The sequence below is a fragment of the Schistocerca americana genome, chromosome X (assembly GCF_021461395.2).
Source record: "Schistocerca americana isolate TAMUIC-IGC-003095 chromosome X, iqSchAmer2.1, whole genome shotgun sequence".
Taxonomy (NCBI): domain Eukaryota; kingdom Metazoa; phylum Arthropoda; class Insecta; order Orthoptera; family Acrididae; genus Schistocerca; species Schistocerca americana.
The window spans coordinates 288962234-288972330 of NC_060130.1; the positions used below are offsets into that span (position 1 = coordinate 288962234).

The window sequence follows — 10097 nt, forward strand, 5'->3', positions numbered from 1 at the left end:
AAAAAAGGGGGGGAGGAGGAGTAGATATGTGCAATATATGTGTTGAACTTGTATGCAAGCAAAGCTGTGGAGAAAAGACTAGAGGGAGGAAGAGACTGACACAAACGAAGGGAGGAGGAGGAGGAAGTGTCTTCAGTAGGGTCTATATGTGTCAAACGCATGCGCAGGGAAGCCGTGGGTAAAAGCTTGTTAATCAATAAAATATACCAAAAAGCAAATGTGGCTGGTAGCTGGTATACTTTTATAAACGTTCTAAATGAAGAAACGGTGATTGTGTTTTTTGTTGTAGCAAGACGGTGCCTTCCAGCTCATTGCTTACTTACCTTAGTAATCTTCACAAATAAGCTTTGAAAAACAGTGTAACTCGGTCAAGAAAACCTGCTGACGTCCGACTGCACAGGGCATGTCCGTAGAATGCATTTTGTTGGTTGTTAATTGTTGAAAGCTTGTTAATTGTTGAAAGCTTGTTCCACTCATCTGGTCTAGGTTCACTCGCTGTATGAAGTAATTTCTTTGAAAAATAACTGTGCTACATTTTTACATAGAAAATTCACAGAAAAGCTGCCATTAACTCTGCACAAAAGGTGATGTGCACATTTTCAACGCACAGTTGTTGGTACAGAAGTTAATGTTCATTTACTGCTACGCTATACATTTAATTCATACGAAACACCCTGAAATTTAGTGAAATGATAATGAAATCAAGACCCTAAGCTGTCGACAGGCGTTGATATACGAGTACATCAACGGGGACAGTTGAAAATGTGTGCCCTGACTGGGACTCGATGCTGGGATCTCCTGCTTACATGGCGGACGCTCTATCCATCTGAGTCACCGAAGACACATAGGATAGTGCGACTGCAGGGATTTATCCATTGCACGCTCCCCTTGAGACCCATATTCCCAAGTTAATGTCCACAGGCTACAATCGTACTGCCCCTGCCCATTACACTCATTACTCGCGGCAGACAATCTTACCGAGTCCCGTAAGAGTACGAGCAATGCGTGTGCATCCAGCACAGAAAGAGGTCAATGGCCGGTTAGCTTATATGAAGATGGTATCTGTTCCTTCGGACATGTTCGAAAGAACAGATACCATCTTCATACTGAAATTTAGTATCCTTATCTTACTAACGGCCTGCCCATCAGAATTCATAACAGTGTCAGTTTATTAACAAACAGATGTTCACGCAGTATTTAATGATTAATTACGATCGCCAAAATTAAAAACTTCCTTAATCCGTAACGAATAAGTTTTTCTAAGTGAAGTACGCGTAAAATGCAATGCGAAGTTGGGACGTTTAGCAAGAAATGCAGTTTTCGCTTTAGCTAACATAACTAAGTAAAAAAGTCACCCTGATCGGAAATTAATGTTCGTGCTGTAAAGTACTTCCTTACTGTACCAGACTGGATCCAAAGCCCCAGTATTCCGCGCAATCGCTCTACCGGCTCCAGAACTCGTATAACAATATACTCCACCTACTTGACCAGTCATTAATTAGCCTTTAAGGAAAATACGCATTTTGTCAAAATATATTCTCTAAAAATTAGTAACAATTTCTTCACGAGTCTGAATGACTGAAGTAGAGATATTACTTTCTCAATACACATACTGGCTGTTTTACGTTATGCCCTCCATACAGCGTACGTGATCCACTGCGTGAATGCACATCAGTTACACGCTCATACACACGTAGTCATTTACAAATTCAAGATTAATTTCTGACTTACATTACATTGTGATAGCATTAAAACTGTGCATTTGTTAATCGAAAACAACTTGAAATCACACAAGAAAATTCGAAAATTTTCGTAATAGCATGCCTCTTACGTTTTCCGTTAAAAGCTGTGTTACCAATATTTGACGTGTTCACCTGTATTTCTTCTTTGATGCGTGTACAATGTCATACCAGCGCACCAGGAAGACATTTTCTATGCAATACAGAAAATTTCAAGTTTTTAAGTAAATATTTGTATCTCAGCAAAGTTATCAACTTCAAATTGAAATGATGAAGTACTGTTGCTGGTTGACAGCGCTATGTCTGCAGTCATGGACTGTGCGCCTGGTCCCGATGGAGGTTCGAGTCCTCCCTCGGGCATGGGTGTGTGTGTTTGTCCCTAGGATAATTTAGGTTAAGTAGTGTGTAAGCTTAGGGGCTGATGACCTTAGCAGTTAAGTCGCATAAGATTTCACACACATTTGAACATTTGACAGCGCTATGTAAAGCTTTATTTCAATCAGTGTACTGAAACAGAAAAGTTAAATCACAGGTTGGTGTATGGTTTAGCAATCGATAGGCGTACGAACTGCAGTGTATCAGCACCTCCACCATGTAGAGCATGGGAACAGGTCAGTCTGGCTTATACAGGGTGCGGCGCTTAAGTCCGGACAAATGAAACTTTTTTTAAAAGCAAATTTACTAAAACAAAATACAAATTAAATTCTTTTACATATAAGTAGTGATATCTTTCCACGTTACCCGATATAACCCCCTTCAGCCGCTATGACCGCCTCCAGTCTTGTCCTGAAGCGATTGCACGCACTCATTAAAACAGTGCTGTCCAGATTCGCGAATGCTGCTTCGACAGCAATGCCTTGAGATGTGACGTCATGGTGCCTCGTCTTATTGGTAACCTTTTCGACTACGCTCCAAACATAGTAGTCGAGGGGGTACAAATCCGGGCTATTTGGCAACGAGAACTCCTTTGATCAGCACATGTCAGCGTTATCCAAGAACCAGTTTTGGGCTAAATAGCTCAAATGTGTTTCTCCTCCGCCATCTGACGCATTGTTCGCTCGCTGACATTCTGTACTGACGTTAATTTTCTCAGCTATTGCCCCGGGTCCTCAGAAAGCAGCGTCAAAGCCTTTTCGATGACTGCCGCAGTTCGTGACACGCCTTTCCTCGAATTATATTTGGCCACAATATCGTAAACAGTTTATCTCGGATACCCAAAGAATCGAACTATTTCCGCACTTGTCCGTAACGTCTCGGCAGTCTTGAGGTTCTGACTGTTTACTAGATGCCTATGGCCTTCAACAAAGCCAATTGCGACCTTGGGCTAAACTACGATATGGCGGGAAATTCAAATTAAAATGTCCGGATTTAAGCGCCGCACCTTGTATCTACACATAAAATATACATAGACACTCAACACAACCTGTTAAAGAGGGATAACATATTGGTACGCCACTGTGTGCTCTAAATTTAATAAAGAACCTAATTTCGCTAATCAAACCATGTGCTTAGTAAGAGTGACAGAATATCAGAACATTCAAACAGCAGTTACGTCCGGATCATCTAACACGCAAACTTTGTTTCTCGACACGGTCATCTGCATGTCTATGGGAACTGTATTTCATCTAATCTTGAAAAATAACGATTCATCAAAGTGTCTGTAAAGTTATTCGATGCTAATGCGACGAAAATCATGCAGTTACTCGTGCTGGTAACGTGCAGACCACAGCCCTGGAGAGGGAATGCCTCTGTTAACGGGAAATACATGTTCTGACATCTACATCAGTAGTGTGGTTGTCCCGAAAGCCCATCGCAGACAGACTTGCTAAGTCTTCGCGGCCAATGGTTTAATACGACAGGCGTTTGACGGAGCGAAGAAAGGTCATATCACTGACCTCTGTTCGGAACACCAGCCCTTTAACAGGCCAGAGAGGAAAACGGGTGCTCACTTCGAGCTACGTTGCCGTACCTTTTATTAGATATACTCTGCATTCTCTTGTCTGCGTGCTTTTCGCCAGCGGTTGGAGAAAGTACACTATAATGTGTTTCCTGCAAGACTATAGAGCTTCTAAACATATCGGGACCTTTTGATATCATTCATCATTTTCACCAAATGGTTGTTAAACTAAATTGCTCAGAGAGAAACGAGAATAAAGTAAATGGCAGTTAGTGTGTTCGCAATCAGTACTGTTCTACATGCTCTTCTGCATCTCCGTCGTATGCTCGGATTTATCCTGTGTTGAATAGCACTGTAAATTAGTGTTACACCAATCTGCTAAATATTCATCCCGCTGAATTAATGATTGGCGAAGGTTGGGTACAAATGCTGATAGGCCTTAGTATTTTATTCGTGGTTTTAATAGAGAGAAGAATACTAGATGCGGAAGAATACTAGATTCATCTCTGATAATTGTTTCGAGACGCTTTGGAATTAAATTTTTATGAAATAAAGCTTCTGCTTATTAAATTTTCAGGATTTCTGAAACTCGTCCTGATGAACTTATCGTGGTAGCGATTCTTCTCGTTCGGAAAAAAATAAAAACAAACCTCATTACAGATACACATACACACAGAGTCTTATTTACGTTCCTCGTTTCAAAGAAGTCATCCCAGTAGAGTCAAAACATTAGCCAGACCCTGGCAGCTAGTATTTGCTGCAATCTCAGGCGACTGAGTTCGCTAACACTCATTATTCATCTAGAGGACAACGATACTTCACACACTGTGAGGGAAGAGGCTGGTCGCACTTCACGGTTTCACGAACATCGACGAAATCGAGTCCGAAACAGTGATTAGATATGCTTAAGTTTCATACATAAAAATTCATTACTGAAATACACTGGGAGATAAAGAAATCTACGTACTCAGAACTGGACTAATTTGTACCCTTTCAACAGATTTATAAATGATTGGAGAGAAGGGCATCTGGGACACACGTCCGAGTGCATTATTGATGCTACAGTTGGGGTGGTACGGTTAGATAGCTTTATAAATGTGAGCGGTCATCCCGGCAGCAAAAATTCCTCTAAGTGATTAACCGAGGAGCCACAGGGAGTGTCGCGTCTGCACCAATCCCCAGCCATACAGACCTTCATGTTAATACATTTATTTGAATATGGATGAGCATACGTGATATTGTATTAAAGATAATGTGAATATTTACTCCAACAAAGGTAACCACTAAGGCATGCACCAAAGTGAATTTCACAAGGAATGTGGTGCCCGAGTCTGCATTTCAGATTGCCTACAATTGATCTACTTCACGTGATACGACGGAACAAAATCTATTACCGCCTACTCCAACTTATGAAAGACATTAATCATAGTTTACAGAATGAGATTTTCACTCTGCAGCGGAGTGTGCGCTGATATGAAACTTCCTGGCAGATTAAAACTGTGTGCCCGACCGAGACTCGAACTCGGGACCCTTGCCTTTCACGGGCAAGTGCAAGTGCTCATTCTGGAAACATCCCCCAGGCTGTGGCTGAGCCATGTCTCCGCAATATCCTTTCTTTCAGGAGTGCTAGTTCTGCAAGGTTCGCAGGAGAGCTTCTGTAAAGTTTGGAAGGTAGGAGACGAGGTACTGGCAGAAGTAAAGCTGTGAGTACCGGGCGTGAGTCGTGCTTCGGTAGCTCAGTTGGTAGAGCACTTGCCCGAGAAAGGCAAAGGTCCCGAGTTCGAGTCTCGGTCGGGCACACAGTTTTAATCTGCCAGGAAGTTTCAATTATAGTTTAGATACTTTCTTAATTATAGACTTTCCCAGCGTTCTCTTACGAAACAGGGACTATCCGCCGTAACCTCATTATACGACGGGCGTTCAATAAGTAATTCAACACATTCTTTTTTCGGCCGGTTTCATTTGAAAAAATGCAGAATTTGTTGTGGAACATTTCCGCTTCAGCTCCTACAGTTTAAGGGGGGTAGGACGTCAAACGGGCCGACTTGGAGCAGGAGAGGCACCACAGGACATCTTAATTGCCAGTGTCTATACTTTTACAAATAAATTCATAAAACTTTGTTAGCATCACCAGGAAGGATTCAGGATTCACCGTCATTGCAGTGGAAGTTCGAAAACATAACAAAATAATTTTTTTGCGTGTGAAATTTCATCATTTTTCACTTACTAATGGCTGCATTTGTTGCTATAGGTACACTTTTCTTCATAAGTTGCAGAGATTCTTGGATGAATTTTGCACAGCATACATACCATACTTACAGGTGTATGAAACTCTAGTATTTATTTAATTTATGAAAAAACGAATGATCTGTTGTATTTTAAACTTCATGTTTAGAAAAAACACAAATTTTGTAGTTAATTACTTCAATTTTTACCACAGTTTTTAATAGATTTGGAAAATTCTAGAGTTTCATACACCTTTAAGAATGGTTTGAATGCTTTGCAAAATTCATCGAACCATCTCTCTTACTTATGAAGAAAAGTGTACCTATAGCAACAAATGCTGCCATTAGTAAGTGAAAAAATGATGAAATTTTACATGTAAAAAAAAAATTACTTCGTTATGTTTTCGAACGTCCACTGCTATGAGTGTGAATTCTGAATCCTTCCTGGTCATGCTGACAAAGTTTTATGAATTTATTTGTAAAAGTATAGACAATGGAAATTAAAATGTCCTGTGGTGCCTCTCCTGCTCCACGTTGGCCCGTTTGACGTCCTACCCACCTTAATGAAGTACCAGTAGGTGTCGGCGCTATACTTAACCTTCAAAATGGCGTGTGTAACGTAGGTTCGTTCCAATCAGAAAGCTGTCACTGATTTTTTTCCGAAAACCAGAGTATCGCAGATCTTCATAGGCGTTTGCAGAATGTCTACGGAGACGTGGAATTCAACAAAAGCACGGACATACAGACCCTCACAGCAAGGTGGGGTAAGGCCGTCGCATTGAACGGAGATTATGCTGAAAAACGGAGTTTCGCAGCCAGAAGAGAGGGAAATAATATGGTGTATTGGAATCCTGAACAAAACCGACATGCTTTCAGAAAAAAAAATTGTTGCATTACTTACTGAAAGCCTCTCGTATGACATGGGAACGTAGCCGCAGTCTACTTTTCACAGCAGACCTGCCATTTGTGACAGTGACTAGATTGGATTGTGAAAAAAAATGGACTTTGTACGGGCGCTGCTGATGACCGCACGGTTGAGCGCCCCACAAACCAAACACCATTATTATCATCAACAGCAGACCTACGGTAGCGTTGGAAACATATTTCGCATGCTTACACACGACAACCTAGACGGCTCGATCGTAGTGCAAGAAACTAAGTAAGATAAAATAAGGAAAAATTAAACTGTGGAAGGACCTACGAATACCACCTGACCATGTGATGAGTTCAAATGGCTCTAACAAGGGAACCTCCCAATCGCACCCCCCTCAGATTTAGTTATAAGTTGGCACAGTGGATAGGCCTTGAAAAACTGAACACAGATCGATCAAGAAAACAGGAAGAAGTTGTGTGGAACTATGAAAAAATGAGCAAAATATACAAACTGAGTAGTCCATGTGCAAGATACGCAATATCAAGGCAAATCTTGATAGAGGAGCGCCGTGGCCCCTTGGTTAGCGTGAGCAGCTGCGGAACGAGAGGTCCTTGGTTCAAGCCTTCCCTCGGGTGAAAATTTTAACTTTTTATTTTCGGTTTACATGACAAACTCCTATGTTTTCATCACTTTTTTGGGAGTGACTATCACATCCACAAGAAAACCTAAATCGGGCAAGGTAGAAGAATCTTTTTACCCATTCGCGAAGTGTATAAGTTAGGTGGGTCGACAGCATATTCCTGTCATGTGACGCACATGCCGTCACCAGTGTCGTATAGAATATATCAGACGTGTTTTCCTGTGGAGGAATCGGTTGACCTATGACCTTGCGATCAAATGTTTTCGGTTCCCATTGGGGAGGCACGTCCTTTCGTCTACTAATCGCACGGTACTGCGGTGCGGTCGCAAAACACAGACACTAAACTTATTACAGTGAACAGAGACGTCAATGAACGAACGGACAGATCATAACTTTGCGAAATAAAGAAAGTAAAATTTTCACTCGAGGGAAGACTTGAACCCAGATCCTCTCGCTCGGTAGCTGCTCACGCTACCCACTGGACCACGCCGCTCCTGATCACTTTGTACTAGATGTTGCATATCTTGCACATTGGCTATTCAGTTTGTATATTTTGCTCATTTTTTCATAGTTCCACACAACTTCTTCCTGTTTTCTCGATTGATCTGTGTTCAGTTTTTCAAGGCCTATCCACTGTGCCATCTTATAACTAAATGTGAGGGGGGTGCGATGGGGAGGTTCGCTTGTAAGCACTATTGGACTTAACATCTGAGTTCATCAGTCCCCTAGAACTTAGAACTAGAGATGGGCAAAACTGTTCTTTTCAGAGATCGGATCAGAACTGTTCACTCCCTGAAATGAATTATCTCTTTTTCATGACTCACCACTCATTTACAATAGAAAATAAATGGAAGGCACATTGCCCTTTAAACTTGGTTTATTCCAGTACTATACCTGTATTTTGATCTTATTTGATCCTATTTTGAAGTAACACAGATAATGAGTAAGAATTTTGTATTGTTTATTGAAATTTCCACGATATGACAAAGTTTTTGATTATTGATTTATTTTGCACTATCGTGGTTTTTTGGGTGATCGGAAAATGTTGTAACTTGAGATTTACATTAACAATATATTTGGCTACAATGTATTAAAATTTCATTAACCTCATACAAATACATCGCAAGCCATATATTTTTAAAGTGAACGTTTCCTTCCGAAGACGCCTAAAATCGCAAAATCCGTACCAGAATAAGAAAAAAACTATAAATTTGACTGTAAAACGAAAGTGCTGCATATAGCCTTACGCAGAATAAAACAAGGAAAATATTGGTGTATCACATTTTGCGATACGTTTATCGGTTCGCTCGTAATTAAAGCGTAAATTCGAGCGTCCATAATAAAAATCCTATAGTAAGAGGAGTCGTCAGGAACCTAATCTAATCAGTTTAAACAAATAAAAATAAAATAAAAACAAATGATGTATACATAACATAATAATGTAATATACGTAGCGGTATTACTACGAAGAACAATATCCAGTAGAGACGAACTCCGATGCAGAGCCGCTGAGTCGAGCAGGTCGAGCCGCGAGCTGTATTACTGCGTGAGCCGAGACCGCAGAGACCAGAGTGACACCTGAGTCGCTTTGCTCAACGCTCTGGCTAGAGTCGAGACGGTGGGGTGAGCGTTGAGCGGGCGAGTTCCGAGGGTGGGGGGAGCGGTGAACTCACCCGCTCCGAGACAAATCGTCTGTTCTCTTGCGAGCAGGTTGTTGCAAGTAGTTCCTATGTTATCCGCTAGGTGGCTCTCTGTCCTGTTGCTCGCATCAACTGCCCAGAGGGCAGGACGTGCGACTGAAACGATCGCCGACAGAGTGCGATGCGAAGTCAAGCTGCGCCAGACACTGCGCGCGGCAGACGACGCACAGAGACGGCACGGCATATGTGACACACTAAATCCAATGGGGCACTGCACAATGGAGGCAGCCAAAGTAGAAGCAGGGCAGAGGCCGGCGCTGGCTGTGTTGTGTGGCGTGCACTGTGCTGTGACCAGCAGAGGCGCCGCTGATATGCTCCGTCTCTCTCTCTCTCTCTCTCTCTCTCTCTCTCTCTCTGCCGTGGGAAACGGAGCTACCGTTCTTTTTTTCTGAATCACTGATTGTTCACTCCTTTGAAAGATTCAACTCTATGAATTAGTTCAAGAGTGCATCCCCCATCTCTACTTAGAACTACTTAAACCTAACTAACCTAAGAACATCACACACATCCATGCCCGTGGCAGGATTCGAACCTGCGACCGTAGCGGTCGCGCGGTTCCAGACTGAAGCGCCTAGAACCGCTCGGCCACACCGGCCGGTGAGTGACGAGTCCTGACAAAATTGAATTTCTCGGTCGCAAGGAGAAAGCACAGTATCTGCTGTGTAATCACAAAACACAGCGGTACCTAAAGAAGAGCGTCCGGTTGTTTGTTTGTATCTGCAGTTTTATTCCGATCGCGATGAAATTTTGCACTCTTTACCTTCAACACAAGAGGTATATCTACATAACATTTCATAATTTGACTTGAAACAGATATGTATGTAACATATAAGGGGGAAAGGTTGTTGCAAAAAAATCTTCATAAGTTCTTAGCCGATTTACTTCAAATTTCCACATTCAGATGAAACAATGGAGAAAATTAATGAAAAATTAAATGCCTAACAAGGGAAAAATATCGTTATAAACTGAATGTAATTCCTACATGGAGAGTAAATTACAGCGCCAATAACCATGTTGGAGAT

General features: G+C 41.8%; 1 non-coding gene across 1 annotated transcript; it reads left to right on the forward strand.

Moving 5' to 3' along the window:
• The first annotated feature begins 5360 nt into the window (after window positions 1-5360).
• Trnas-aga lies at window positions 5361-5435 on the forward strand. Its single transcript has one exon. It is a non-coding gene; the product is annotated as a tRNA-Ser (tRNA).
• Window positions 5436-10097: the final 4662 nt, after the last annotated feature.